This window comes from Rattus norvegicus, chromosome 4 (assembly GCF_036323735.1).
Source record: "Rattus norvegicus strain BN/NHsdMcwi chromosome 4, GRCr8, whole genome shotgun sequence".
NCBI classification, from domain to species: Eukaryota; Metazoa; Chordata; class Mammalia; order Rodentia; family Muridae; genus Rattus; species Rattus norvegicus.
The window spans coordinates 36707367-36715280 of record NC_086022.1 but is presented as its reverse complement, the minus strand read 5'-3'; the positions used below and the strand labels follow the sequence as shown (position 1 = coordinate 36715280).

The following is a 7914-nucleotide window of genomic DNA, read 5'->3' as shown; positions in this document are numbered from 1 at the left end:
GAGATCCACCTGTAAGGCAAAAATTTTCTCAGTGTTAAAGGGGGAGGGGCCCAGCTCATTGTGAGTGGTGGCATCCCTGGGGTTGTGGTCCTGGATTCTATAAGAAAATAGACTAGAGAAGCCATGGGAACCAGGCAGTAAGCAGCATCCCTCCATGGCCTTTGCATCCTGGTTCCAAGTTCCTGCCCTGTTAGAGTCCCTGTCCTGACTTCCTTTAGTGATTGATGAACAGCAATGTGGAAGTGTAAACTAAACAAACCCTTTTCTCTTCAATTTGCTCTTTGGTCATGATGTTTTCCTTGCAGCAGTAGAAACCCTAACACAGACACAGCATTAAAAAGCTTATGTATCAGGTGAGCGTCTCAAACATTACTCTCTGCACAATGGCATTGAGCAGACAGAGCTCAGAGTCACATCTGAGTCCTTCTGCTACATATCTGGGACATATGTCCCAGCAGCTGTCCTTCATACAGGTGGCGATAGAACAGCAGGTCGGTGACATGATGGGAACAGGTGCTGTCATAGAGTAACTAAAGGCCCAATTAAAGAAAATGCCAAATTGAGATAAAAATCAAGGGTACCAATCCATGGCAGCAAATTGTACCCACATCACTCAGTTATGGAAACATTACATGATTCAAATCCCTTTAGCTCAATTTTCATAGCCTTGTGGCTATGCTGCAAAGTGTGTATCTGCTTCTGTTTTGGCAGAAAAATATCAGGTCCTTTGCACCCACGTTTGTTTTATTGCAACAAAGTAACTTCTTCCCTTTAACATTTAAGATGATTATTTTTTCTTTCCAGTGACACCCCCAAAAATAATTAAAAATAGACTTACAATAGAGAATGTCAACTCCAAATAAAACCTCCCAGCTTCTGATGATCCTCCCATTGAATGGGAGGGTTCCATTCACTGTAAGGAGAAAATTTAAAAGTGCCATCTTAAACTACAAGGATATCTGTTAGTTGTCACAATTAAACATGCCAACGAAGAAGCCATTTTCTCAAAATCCCACTTAGCCCGCCCAGACATCTCCAACCCGCCCTTGCTGACCTTTATACCCTCCCTTTCCCTTTTTATCAAATAAGAGAAGGTCAGATCCATGTTGGTAAATGCTGTCTGTATTCACATAGAGACACAATGGAATCTCTAAGCACACTGTAATCACCGAGAAAGGAGAAAAGCAACCTAGCACCCTTCAGCCTCCAGCAGAGCTAAGGAAACTGAAGGGCTTTTCTTTTTTTTCCCATAAAGCATGGTGATGAAATTGAATCCACAGGGTTTTGAGAGGAAAAAAAAAGGGGGTGGGTGAAGTGAATTTAGAATAGGAGAGTGGAGATTTTTCTTCCCATTTTATTTTTCCCAAGATATTCCCCTAAAATAAATGGAGAACCATGGTGTTGAGAAGAGAGAGACCTCAAAAAAGAAGATGACTGGGCTCAAGAAAGGGGCAGGAGCGGAAAATGACTACAACTTACTCCCAGGGACTGGAGAAAAATTTAAAAAGGGAAGGAAAAGAAAAAAGGTTAGAATATATCAGTCTTCTAATGCTAGTCAGACTCACCTACATCCTCCTCTCCTTCCCTTCACCAACACCTTCACCTTCATCCTTACCCCCTTCTTTATCAATATCTTCCAATCTTCATCATCCTCATCATCTTCCTTTATTATTTATATCAGGAGCCAAATAACACTGCAAGGGATTTGGCCAATATCATTTTTGATGAGCTTTTCTAACCTCTGTACCTCAGCAGAATGGCTTGTAACTAGGTAGAGGTGTCTCTGGCACTATGTACAGCTTCCCGCAGGCTTTACTCTGTGTTTGACTTGAGCATTTTGTCAAACCCTTTTCTGATTTCTATTTGATGTCAGTGGACTTTGAAGATGCATCACCACTCTCATTCAGATGAAATTGGTTAGGGAGAGCTTTATTTTCCAAGTGAAGATTTTCATCAAAACCAAACTGTATTCTGTAGGCTGATTTAATGTCTGGAAGTTCTGTCATTTCAACTCTGGTCAAATAATGCAGAATCTTCCTCCCCAAGCAGTGCAGACACTTGTGGGTGGTTGATAAGTGTTACCCCCAAATTTGGGATTTTGACTATCAGCTCTAACCTTTTTTCGGAAAAAAAAATGGTTGGTGGAGTTTGTTATATATATATTTTTATCTACTTTCAGAATTTCTTCACTGGCCTGTTCTTAAAATCTACTCCATTTTGTACTTCCTCAGTATGTTCAATTGTTTCCTGCTGTTATTTATTTTTCTCCTTCCAACGAAGGGGAGTGGCTGTGTCCCCAGCTTCCCCTAAGGAGCCAGTCTGAGTTTCTTAGCCTGAGGCGGGAGCACAGATTACTGCTTCCGGACCCTGGCATGAGGCAGTGGCAGAAGCTAGAGGCAGGACCTGGATGCAATCGGCTAGAAGAAACTTAAAGGAACTAGTAATTTATTCTCATTAATTTGTTCCTGGTGCTCTTTGAGGTGGTTACTTTTTACACTTTTCTAGTTTTTTTTTTAGAGCAGGATATTTAAATTAGATGCTTTTAATTAATATTATTTAAATTTATTGTAGTCCATTTTATTGTAAGCAGAGCCTTAATTGTACCTGATGGCTCCCTATAAGTAGTCTACTTACTAATATTTCTTAAAAATTCTGAAATGTCAAGTGTGATTTTCTACTTTGATCTAAGAACTGTATAACATTGCAAGGTCTATCTAGTGTGAGCCTATGGCTTACAGTCTTGTGCTCTGGGATGTATCTCTTTATTTCTACTTTGTTGAGGCTCAGTTGTCTTTGTGAGTTATATATGTTCCATTTTCATTGAAATGACCTGTGCACTTGGGGCACAATGTGATATTTTCTAAGGGTTTAGTGTTCTTGCTTTTCTTGCAGTGGCTAACCTTTAAGGTTATTCTGTTCTTTGTGAAGATAGGGCATTTTGTAATTTGAACTTATCCATCGTTGTGCTATCTCAGTGGCCTCCATCAGTGTTGTTGAAGGCCTGGGTCTTCAGCTTTCTTTGCATTTTTCTGGTATAACTTTGCTTCTCTTTGTATCCTCAGCTTTTATGAATCATTACGTATTTCTTGTATTTAGCAGTATTTTTTTTGCTTCCTTTTGAATCAATTTGAGCATTTCCAAACACTTCACTACTATTATTATAAAAGCAAATGTGTGCCTACTTATATAGGACAAATGGGATCTACTCAGCACGCAAAGAAAAATCGCAAACACTTCTGATTCTGGTCTACAAGGACAACTGCTATTAGTATTACGCTATTTCATTTAGTTATGTCCTGGCCCTCAGAAGGTGTGTTATGAAATGTTTCTTCTTTATTCATCACCTATTTTAAAGAGCATTATTTTTCAGGGCATAAATTGCGTTTTATATGTGTTTTCAGAACTGTCAAGCTCAATATATTCCCCTTTTCTGTGTTTCCACGTCTAGCTATTCGGAATGCCCACTCACGGATGTGTACTGAAGTTCAGATGAAAGAAAAACCCCCCTTTACTTTCTTGCACTGAAAATGTCAGTCCTACAAAGTTTTGCAGCATATTCTGTCTTCTGTGCCCTGTAGCATGTCAACATGAGCAAAGTAACCATGTGGTCTAGGCTTTAAACTTGGAATGTTGAAATGAAGAGAGGACTTTTACTATTTATCTCAGGATGATAGACTTAAACCAAGGGTGTTTTGGATTATCTTGTTCTATAAGTACCATACAGAGGTGGGCCTCCATCTTCAGGACACCTGTAGGGTGCCCTCTTCCTGTCTGTCTCTTGTCTGCCTGTCTGTATGTCTGTATGTCTGCCTCTGCCTCTGCCTCTGTCTCTCTGTTTCTCCACAAAGTGTGTGTGTGTGTGTGTGTGTGTCTGTCTGTCTGTCTGTCTGATTCTTATCTAGCTAGCTGACCATTTCATTGAATTAGACAAGAAACTTCTGCTTGTGATCAGCATTGACTTCATCTTGTTCTTTAACTTCTACTTTGGTTGTTAACACCTACATCAGGCCTCTCACAACCACCTATAACTCCAGTTCCTGAAGATCCAACCTTTTCTGGTGTACATAGACTCATGCAAACACACATGCATGCACATAAACAAGAGAGGCAGAGTGACTTTATCTCTGCTTCTCATGCTCAACATTGTATTGATCTCCTTGAAACCATATGTTCAGTCCCTTCCTCCAATACTTAATGATCTCAGTCTTGTTCTCTTCTACTTTGCAGCCACACCAAGGTACCTACAGTAGTCACAAATGCTTCTTCTTATGAAGGGCATGTGGGAGCTCGGAGTTGCCTGACATATTGATATTCCTGATCACTGCATATTCAGCTTCACTAACCTAAGTGAGCATACCCACGATGTTGTAAAAAGAGAATCTCACTTTATGGATACTTGGCATAATGATAGCACTAATAGTTAAAATACCAAAGATTAGTAAAAGCAGCAGAGCACAGATAGGTCAGCTCTTTCAGATGTTGCCCAAACATCTGTACAACAGGCCGCAGCTTTCTCAATTTTGATGTTGTAGTTCTCATTATTGAGGAAGTCCCCAAATAGGTTCTGATTGGAGACTATGGGCACAGCCAGTAAAATGGGCATGGGCTTATGATTATCTTTAATGAGATCATGAAAAGATTTCTCCACAGAGTCCATCATACCACAAACACAACGACATTCATTTATCAAGATGGGAATGAGCTGATGAGAAAAAGAATCTACAGGGGTTTTCTGGATACTGAGATCATGTGTTTCATATATTTGAATGTATCAGAGGAGGAGCCTGGAGAGATGGTTCAGTATTTAAGAGCTCTTCTGGGTGTTTTGATTTCCAGTACCCACATGGTGACTCACAACACCAATTCTGCAACACCAGTTCCAGAGGCTCCAACATCCTCTTCTGACTTATACTGGTACCCAGCAGGCTTGAATGTGGTGTGCAGACATACGTGTGGGCAAAACCCTCCATGTACATAAATAATAATTATTAAGTATCAGAGAAAACAAAATAGATATCTTTTTATCCCCAATAACCTTATTATTTTGATGGCAGGCCTTATCTTAAAGTTCCTATTGCTGTCATAACACACTATGGCCAAGGCAAGTTATGGAAGGAATTTATTTGGCATTTACAATGCCAGAACAGCAGGAGCCAATCACCATCATGCCAGGAGCAGGGCAGCAAGAAGACATGGTACAGGAGCAGCTATTGAGAGCTCACATCCTGACCTGCAAGCAGGAAGCAGAGAGGATACAAGAATGGCAAGAGACGTAAGAAACCTTTATCCCACCCCAGTAACAAACCTCCCCCAGCAAGGCCACAGCTTTCAGTCATTTTCACATAGCTTCCAATTGGGGACCAGATTTTCAAATATCTGTGGAGGCTGTTCTCATTCTAACCACAACAGGCCTGACTCTGCTTTGCTTTCCCACTGCTTCGGGAAAGTCTCTTCACTCGAGCAGGTACCCCTACCTAAAGACTGAACCGTGAGGAGTGTAAGAAGCCCTGAGTATGTGGAGTCCTGAGTAGAGCTGTGTTGCTGACTTGGGCATGGCTCCATCAAGGACCTCAGAACTACGGAAGCATGGCAGTTTCCTCCCAGAGGGAGGCTTGGAAGGTGTGGATGTTGATAGTATGTGCAAAACTATCTACCTACCCTCTTCTACCTCCAAAGACTGCTCCCCTAGAGAGAGTGCTCATAATGAGATTAGCTAGCTGAGCCTGCCTTTTTGATCCTGCTGTGTACGTAACCTCTGTCTCCTTGTTTATCTGTAGATAATAACCCTGCCTCCTCATTCAGCTGTGACAGTGTACTGACTCTACTTCACTATTCAATTGTCTACATTACATCAGACAGCCCGGTCTACCTAAGGCCAGCCTTTCCTGTGTCTCCGTGTCTTTATATGTTTGTCTCTCCTTCATTCCCTCACCGTCCTAGACTGTTTCTAGACTATACAATGATGTAGCGTTGAGCATCAAAGATTTTATCTTCACAACTCAGGACGAGCACTATAAAAATGCTGACTAATGCTAAGGTTCGAGATCAATGTGTTGCATTTGACAGCGGCAAACCTGTCCAAAGGATATGCAACAGCAGTGGCATGTGACTTGTTGTTAATACAGAGACCAGGCATGCTTCTGGCATTCTGGCATTGTTTTTGCCGTGACAGTGAGAATTATCAAGGTTCTGGTTCCATGATGATATTTCAGCACACCAAAGCTAGCCTCTGAGATTTTGTGTATCTCTTCTCACCAAGTCATAGACAGAATTTCTTTCAGTCCCTTCTTATGTAGCGTTTAGGTCTTTGACCTGCTTGGCTTATTCGAGAAGCAAATTATCCAAACTCTGTCTAATCTTACATTTTGCAACAAAAATCCCATTGTGATATGAACTGTTACTGGTTATTTATACTACCAGTGACCATTTGGTTTCTGTAAAGGTAACAGCACCAATGAAGGCAGGGACCTCAGTTCTACTCATGGGTGCCATCCTCTTAGGAATTTCTTCTATCAATATCAACTCCAAGTTTCTTCCACATGACTCAGAACAGACTAATGGCCCACTAGAGACAGAAGTAGACATCAGATCTACTCCTATATTCAATGAGCTTGTTATTTCAACACACAGAATGTGGAAACAGATTTTCTGTTCCCTACTACTGCTATTCTTTAGAGTTTGGTTAAATGAGGCTCTTCATGCTCTGAGTCTACCTCTGTCTCCTCCTCCTCTTGTTCTGGTTCTTCTGAAGTTGAATCAGCCATGACTTGGATGCCTTCTGATGAATGGTTCATAGTGGGGCTGGCAAGAAGAGCCTTTGAAGATAAAACAGAGAGAGAATTGGTGACACACACTTGGGAAATAACTATCATCTAACCAGGATGTTGACTTTAAACCGTGAGTTCTTATCTTAATTTCCTGTGGGATCAAAATTTTATGTTCCAAGGAAATGATGTTTTTTTTTTTATTGTCTGAAATAAATTGCAGACCAATGTTGGATAGTTGTTGTTTTTTTTTTTAAATAAACTTCGGGTTGTTGGTTTTGTGCAGAGGCTTAAATTCTCATCTCCAGTGCCTTTTGGAATGAATACATACGTTGTAAGTTCATTGAGTGACAGTTCTCAAGAACAAAAGAAGTAAATCATCAGCTTCCTTACAAAGCAAAGCTATAAATGATTTTAACAGTTCCAATAAAGACTGACTCTCCATGAGCCAGTGATTACTAATGCCTGCATCAAGATTTTCTCTCTTCCCTAAGAGCAAGCAGCATACACTTTTTCAGGGGCTCAGTTTCATTAATATTTGCTCTGTCTATCCCAAGTGACTAATGACATGTGTTGCCTGTTTAAATGCTTTCTGGAATTTTGGATAATATACGTCTGTAATACAATGTTTACACTTTCTTAGGAGTTAATTTCAACTGAAATTGCCACTAGAATTTTGTGTGTGAAGTTATTTTTATAGTATTTTCTGTGAAAAATAAGAAAGCAAGGTATAGGCAAAGATAAGGACCTTCTGAATAGTCGATCACTCAGGAAATAAAGCCAACAATTCACAGATGAGACCTCATAAAACAGTGGCTCTCAAGCTTCCTGATACTGCAACTCTTTAATAGTTCCTCATGTTGTAGTGAACCCCAAACATAGAATTATTTTTGTTGTACTTTGTAACTGTAATGTTGATACTGTTATGAACTGTGATGTAAATAACTTTTCCTCATGGTTTTAGGCAACCCCTGTGAAAGGGTCATAATCCTCAGGTTGAGAACCATGTCATAAAATTAAACCACAGTGAAGGAAGAAGTGATTAGCTGTGTGAAGGGACTGTTTACAAAAGCAGTCTGAGTAGAAAATGATGAATGAATGCTTCTTGGCTTGTTCATTTTGAACAGTCCAGGGTCTCAACCAGGGAGTG

At 40.3% G+C, this 7914-nt stretch overlaps 1 pseudogene; it reads right to left on the bottom strand.

Annotated features, from left to right (window-relative positions):
• Positions 1–1565: 1565 nt before the first annotated feature.
• Set-ps6 (Set nuclear proto-oncogene, pseudogene 6) lies at positions 1566–4657 on the bottom strand (annotated as a pseudogene).
• Between the last annotated feature and the right edge of the window lie 3257 nt (positions 4658–7914).